The following is a 7,054-nucleotide window of genomic DNA, read 5'->3' on the forward strand; positions in this document are numbered from 1 at the left end:
AGCCAATTTGAAGGCTATATCAAAGGGAAATGAACATACACTTAGGAGGCCTCATTACACACTAGATAGATAATTAGGAGTAGGAGTAGTGTAGAGTACTGTTCTCTTATTTCTCTTTTAGGGTTTACTTAAATTTCAATGTAGAATTTTATACTTTCAGTTTTGATCTTGGATTTTGCTCATCTCTTTTGTAAGTATTCTTTAATTTCTCTTTAATTACATCACATTTACTCTTACTTTTTTATCATAGAAGTCATTTTCTTAATTTGCTCAATTTTGATTACTTGAATCTTTTGTTTATGAATTTGGTCTTTTATGATTTATACTTGCTTGATTGAATGTTTATTGTTGATATTGTGAATAGTTTGGTTATAGTTTCCATTTTCCTTTGCAATTTATCATGTTTTGTTTTTATGCCCTGATGAGCGGATAATTTATACGCTTTTTGGCATTGTTTTTAGTATGTTTTAGTTAGTTTTTATTGTATTTTTATTAGTTTTTAGTTAAAATTCACTTTTCTGGACTTTACTATGAGTTTGTGTGTTTTTCTGTGATTTCAGGTATTTCCTGGCTGAAATTGAGGGACTTGAGCAAAAATCTGATTCAGAGGCTGAAAAGGACTGCAGATGCTGTTGGATTTTGACCTCCCTGAACTTGAAGTGGATTTTCTGGAGCTACAGAAGCCTAATTGGCGCGCTCTCAGTTGCGTTGGAAAGTAGACATCCTGGGCTTTCCAGCAATGTATAATAGTCCATACTTTGCTCGAGATTTGATGGCCCAAAGCGGCGTTCCAAATCAGCACAAAACTGCCCGGCGTTAAACGCCGGAACTGGCACAAGAATGGGAGTTAAACGCCCAAACTGGCACAAAAGCTGGCGTTTAACTCCAAGAAAAGTCTCTACACATGAAAGCTTCAATGCTCAGCCCAAGCACACACCAAGTGGGCCCGGAAGTGGATTTTTATGTCATTTACTCATCTCTGTAAACCCTAGGCTACTAGTTTTCTACAAATAGGACATTTTGCTATTGTATTTTCATCTTTGGATCTTTGATCATCTTTAGATCTTTGAATCTTTTGATCACTTTAGATCTTAGATCAGATCTTGGTTCTTCTGGTTCCCTCTCTGGGGCCGAAGCCAATGATCACTATTATCACTTATGTATTTTCAACGGTGGAGTTTCTACACACCATAGATTAAGGTGTGGAGCTCTGCTGTACCTCGAGTATTAATGCAATTACTATTGTTCTTCTATTCAATTCAGCTTATTCTCGTTCTAAGATATTCATTCGTACCCAAGAACATGATGAATGTGATGATTATGTGACGCTCATCATCATTCTCACTTATGAACGCGTGCCTGACAACCACTTCCGTTCTACAAGCAAACAAGGCTTGAATGTTTATCTTTTGGATTCCTTAATCAGAATCTTCGTGGTATAAGCTAGAATTGATGGCGGCATTCAAGAGAATCCGGAAGGTCTAAACCTTGTCTGTGGTATTCTGAGTATGATTCAAGGATTGAATGACTGTGACGAGCTTCAAACTCCTGAAGGCTGGGCGTTAGTGACAGACGCAAAAGAATCACTGGATTCTATTTCAACCTGATTGAGAACCGACAGATGATTAGCCGTGCTGTGACAGAGCGCGTTGAACATTTTCACCGAGAGGACGGGACTGTAGCCATTGACAATGGTGATGCCCAACATACAGCTTGCCATGGAAAGGAGTAAGAAGGATTGGATAAAGACAGTAGGAAAGCAGAGAGACAGAAGGGACAAAGCATCTCCATACGCTTATCTGAAATTCTCACCAATGAATTACATAAGTATCTCTATCTTTATTTTATGTTTTATTCATCTTTTAATTATCAATCCTCCACAACCATTTGAATCTGCCTGACTGAGATTTACAAGATGACCATAGCTTGCTTCATACCAACAATCTCCGTGGGATCGACCCTTACTCGCGTAAGGTTTATTACTTGGACGACCCAGTGCACTTGCTGGTTAGTTGTGCGAAGTTGTGATAAAGAGTTGAGATTACAATTGAGCGTACCATGTTGATGGCGCCATTGATGATCACAATTTCGTGCACCATGTTTTTGGCGCCGTTGCCGGGGATTGTTGAGTTTGGACAACTGACGGTTCATCTTATTGCTTAGATTAGGTATTTTTCTTCAGAGTTCTTAAGAATGAATTCTAGTGTTTCAAGGTGATTTTCTTATCATCACTAAAGCTAATTGATTCTCATCAATTTAGCTCTTGAATGCAATGTCCTGCTGAAGCTTGGCTAGCCATGTCTAATTTCTTTAGACTAAAGCTTTAGAGTAACATTGCATGATTCCTGGAATTCTCATTAAGAATTTTGATACCTTTATTTTCTTTTCCACTTAATTTTCGAAAAAAGTCCAAAAAAAATTACAAAATCATAAAAACCAAAAATATTTTATGTTTCTTGTTGAGTCTAGTGTCTCATTTTAAATTTGGTGTCAATAGCATGTTTCTATTCATCTTGCATTTTTTCGAATTCATTCATGTGTCTTCATTAATCTTCAAGTTGTTCTTGATGATTTCCTTGTTCTAATCTTTAAATTCTCTTGTCTTGTGTGTTTTGTTGTTTCTCATATGCATTTTCATTTTGTCAGTGTCGATAGTATACAAACTTCTAAGTTTGGTGTCTTGCATGCATTGTTATTTGATTTTAGTTGCATTTTGATTATTCCTCATCATCAAAAATTCAAAAAAATTTTAATTTGTGTCTTTTCAAGTCAATAATACAGGGAATTGAAGATTCAGAACATTCAGTAGAGGAATTACACAGAAAAAGCTGGGCGTTCAAAATGGCCAGTGAAGAAGGAAAACTGGCGTTTAAACGCCAGCCAGGGTGCCTGGCTGGGCGTTTAACGCCCAAAAGGGTAGTGTTTTGGGCGTTAAACGCCAGAATGTGCACCATTTTGGGCGTTTAACGCCAGGATGGCACAAGAGGGAAGATTTTGTTTTTAATTCAAATTTTTTTCAAGTTTTCAAAATTTTTCAAAATCAAATCTTTTTCAAATCATATCTTTTCAATCATATGTTTTCAAAATCAATTTCTTTCCATTTTCAAAGATACTTGCTAACAATTAATGATTTGATTCAACATTTCAAGTATGTTGCCTTTTCTGTTGAGAAAGGTTTAATGTTTGAATCATATCTTTTCTTGTTAGGCAAGTCATTAATTTTTAAAATCAAATCTTTTTAAATTGTTTTTCAAATCATATCTTCTCAATCATATCTTTTTAAAACTATATCTTTTCAATCATATCTTTTTCTCACATCTTTTTCAAAATTAATTTTTCAACCATATCTTTTTGATTTCTAATTTCAAAATCTTTTTCAAAAATCACTTAATTTCTTTTCCACTCTTAGTTTTCGAAAATCAATTAGTATTTTTCAAAATGTTTTTAAAATCTTTTTAATTTATTTTCGAAAATTTCTTCCCCCCTTCTCACATCCTTCTATTTATGGACTAATACTCCTCCTCAATGCACAATTCGAACTCTATCTTACTTGATATGTTCAAATTCTTCTACTTCTTCCTTCTATTTTTCTTTTCCTCTGACACCTCAAGGAATCTCTATAATGTGACATAGAGGATTCTATATTTTCTTGTTCTCTTCTCTTTCATATGAGCAGGAACAAAGACAAAAGCATTCTTGCTGAGGCTGACCCTGAACCTGAAAGGACCTTGAAGAGAAAGCTAAGAGAAGCTAAATCACAACTCTCTGTAGAGGACCTAACAAAAATCTTCAAAGAAGAAGAACCCATGGCAGCCGAAAACAACAACAATGCCAACAATGCAAGGAAGGTGCTGGGTGACTTTACTGCACCTACTCCCGACTTCTATGGGAGAAGCATCTCTATCCCTGCCATTGGAGCAAACAACTTTGAGCTTAAGCCTCAATTAGTTTCTCTAATGCAACAGAATTGCAAGTTCCATGGACTTCCATTGGAAGATCTTCATCAGTTTTTAGCTGAATTCTTGTAAATCTGTGACACTGTCAAGACTAATGGGGTTGACCCTGAGGTCTACAGACTTATGCTATTCCCTTTTGCTGTAAGAGACAGAGCTAGGATATGGTTGGACTCACAACCTAAAGAAAACCTGAACTCTTGGGAAAAGCTAGTCAATGCCTTCTTGGCAAAGTTCTTTCCACCTCAAAAATTGAGTAAGCATAGAGTGGAAGTCCAAACATTCAGACAAAAGGAAGGTGAATCCCTCTATGAAGCTTGGGAAAGATACAAACAATTGATCAGAAAGTGTCCTTCTGACATGCTTTTTGAATGGAGCATCATAGGTATCTTCTATGATGGTCTGTCTGAACTGTCCAAGATGTCATTGGAAAGCTTTGCTGGAGGATCTCTTCATCTGAAGAAGATGCCTGCAGAAGCTCAAGAACTCATTGAAATGGTTGCAAATAACCAATTCATGTACACTTCTGAAAGGAATCCTGTGAACAATGGGACGAATCAGAAGAAAGGAGTTATTGAGATTAATACTCTGAATGCCATATTGGCTCAGAACAAAATATTGACTCAGCAAGTCAATATGATTTCTCAAAGTCTGTTTGAAATGCAAGCTGCACCAGGCAGTACTAAGGATGCTTCATCTGAAGAAGAAGCTTATGATCCTGAGAACCCTTCAATGGAAGAGGTGAATTACATGGGAGAACCCTATGGAAACACCTATAATTCTTCATGAAGAAATCATCCAAATCTCTCATGGAAGGATCAACAGAGACCTCAACAAGGTTTCAATAACAATAATGGTGGAAGAAATAGGTTTAGCAATGGCAAGCCTTTTCCATCATCTTCTCAGCAACAGACAGAGTATTCTAAGCAGAGCCACTCTGACTTAGCCACCATGGTCTCTGATCTAATCAAAACCACTCAAAGTTTCATGACTGGAACAAGGTCCTCCATTAGGAATTTGGAGGCACAAGTGGGACAGCTGAGCAAGAAAATTACTGAACTCCCTCCAAGTACTCTTTCAAGCAATACAGAAGAGAATCCAAAAGGAGAGTGCAAGGCCATCAACATGGCCGAACTTGGAGAGGATGAAGAGGCAGTGAGCGCCACTGAGGAAGACCTCAATGGACGTCCACTGGCCTGCAATGAGTTCCCTAATGAGGAACTATGGGAATCTGAGGCTCACACTGAGACCATAGAGATTCCATTGGATTGACTTCTGCCTTTCATGAGCTCTGATGAGTATTCTTCCTCTAAAGAGGACGAATATGTCACTGAAGAGCAAGTTGCTAAATACCTTGGAGCAATCATGAAGCTAAATGACAAGTTATTTGGTAATGAGACTTGGGAGGATGAACCCCTTTTGCTCACCAAAGAACTGGATGACTTGACTGGGCAGAAATTACCTCAAAAGAGATAGGATCCTGGGAAGTTTTCAATACCTTGTACCATAGGCACCATGACCTTTAAGAAGGCTCTGTGTGACTTAGGGTCAAGTATAAATCTCATGCCTCTCTCTGTAATGGAGAAGCTAGGGATCTTTGAGGTACAAGCTGCGAGAATCTCACTAGAGATGGCAGACAATTCAAGGAAACAAGCTTATAGACTTGTAGAGGATGTCTTGGTAAAAGTTGAAGACCATTACATCCCTGCTGATTTCATAGTCCTAGAGACTGGGAAGTGCATGGATGAATCTGTCATCCTTGGCAGACCCTTCCTAGCCACAGCAAAGGCTGTGATTGATGTTGACAGAGGAGAATTGATCATTCAAGTGAATGAAAAATCCTTTGTGTTTAAGGCTCAAGGATATCCCTCTATCACCATGGAGAGGAAGCATGAAGAGCTTCTCTCAAAACAGAGTCAAACAGAGCCCCCACAGTCAAACTCTAAGTTTGGTGTTAGGAGGCCACAACCAACTTCCAAGTTTGGTGTTGAATCCCCACATTCAAACTCTAAGTTTGGTGTTGGGAGGTCCCAACATTGCTCTGAGTATCTGTGAGGCTCCATGAGAGCCCACTGTCAAGCTACTGACATTAAAGAAGCGCTTGTTGGGAGCCAACCCAATGTTATATTTATCTATTTTCCTTTGTTATTTTATGTTTTCTATAGGTTGATGATCATGGGAAGTCACAAAATCAATTGAAAAAGCAAAAATAGAATGAAAAACAGAAAGAAAAACAGCACACCCTGGAGGAAAATCTTGCTAGCGTTTAAACGTTAGTAAGGGCAGCAAATGGGCGTTTAACGTCCAGTCTGGCACCATTCTGGGCGTTTATCGCCAGAAAGGGGCACCAGACTGGCGTTAAACGCCAGGAAAGGGCAAGAAGCTGGCGTTAAACGCTAGAAATGGGCACCAGCCCGGCGTTTAACGCCAGAATTGGCATAAAGAGCATTTTTGCTCGCCACTTGGTGCATGGATGAATTTTTCTTGACACCTCAGGATCTGTGGACCCCACAGGATCCCCACCTACCCCACCACTCTCTCTCTTCTTCACCCATTCACCAATCACCTCAACACCTCTTCCCCAAAAACCCCTCACATATTGGTGCGCGAAATTGTGAACAATACTTTTCACAACTCTCATAATCCCCGGTAATGGCTCCAAAAACGTGGTAGCTCAATACCATGGCATTACACAACTTCGCACAACTAACCAGCAAGTGCACTGGGTCGTCCAAGTAATACCTTACGTGAGTAAGGGTCGATCCCACGGAGATTGTTAGCATTGAAGCAAGCTATGGTCATCTTGTAAATCTTAGTCAGGCAAACTCAAATATATATGATGATGAACGAAAATAATATAAAAGATAAAGATAGTGATACTTATGTATATCATTGGTGTAAGAGCTTCAGACAAGTGTATGAAGATGCCTTCCCTTCCGTCTCTCTGCTTTCCTACTGCCTTCATTCAATCCTTCTTACTCCTTTCCATGGCAAGCTTGTGTAGGGTCTCACTGTTGTCAGCAGCTACCTCCCATCCGCGCAGTGAAAGCTAATGCACACACTCTGTCACAGTGCTGCCAATCACCGGTTTGGTTCCCTCC

The sequence above is a fragment of the Arachis stenosperma genome, chromosome 3 (genome assembly GCF_014773155.1).
Source record: "Arachis stenosperma cultivar V10309 chromosome 3, arast.V10309.gnm1.PFL2, whole genome shotgun sequence".
NCBI classification, from domain to species: domain Eukaryota; kingdom Viridiplantae; phylum Streptophyta; class Magnoliopsida; order Fabales; family Fabaceae; genus Arachis; species Arachis stenosperma.